This window comes from Charadrius vociferus, unplaced genomic scaffold (genome assembly GCF_000708025.1).
Source record: "Charadrius vociferus isolate BGI_N301 unplaced genomic scaffold, ASM70802v2 scaffold1746, whole genome shotgun sequence".
In the NCBI taxonomy this organism is placed as follows: Eukaryota; Metazoa; Chordata; class Aves; order Charadriiformes; family Charadriidae; genus Charadrius; species Charadrius vociferus.
In genome coordinates, this window is record NW_009648913.1 from 138,811 (window position 1) to 139,418 (window position 608).

Sequence of the window (608 nt, forward strand, 5' to 3'; positions counted from 1 at the left end):
AGCAGAACAGGCTGATACTGGGCAGCATATTTGGCTGTCATCGGCCACCAGTTTGGGCAGGCACTGGGCACCAGTATGGGCTTGTGCATTTTGCTCCAGTATAGGGCTGGAGTCAAGCAACAGTGTGGGTTTACACTGGGAAGCGGTATGGGCTAGTACTGGGCACCAGTATGGGCAAGAACTGGGTGTCAGTAGGGGCTGGCACTGGGCACCAGTATAAGGCTGCCACTGGGAACTAGCATGGGGTAGCACTGGATGCCAGTATGGACACCAGTATAGGCCCATACTGGGCACCAGTACAGGCAAGAACTGGGCATCAGCTGGTGCTGGCATGAGTACAGGCTGGCACTGGGTATCAGAACAGGCTGGCACTGGGCACCAGTATGAGCTGGCACTGGGCACCAGTACAGACTGCAGCTGGGCACCAGAAGTGGCTGCCATCAGCCACCAGTATGGGCTTGGATTTGGCTCCAGTGTAGGAGTGGCACTGGGCACCAGTTTGGGCTTGCACTGGGCACCAGTTTGGGCTTACACTGGGCAGCAGGATGGGCTGGCACTGGGCTCCAGTTTGGGCGGGCGACTGGTGCCTGCGGGGTCCCGCGGTGCCC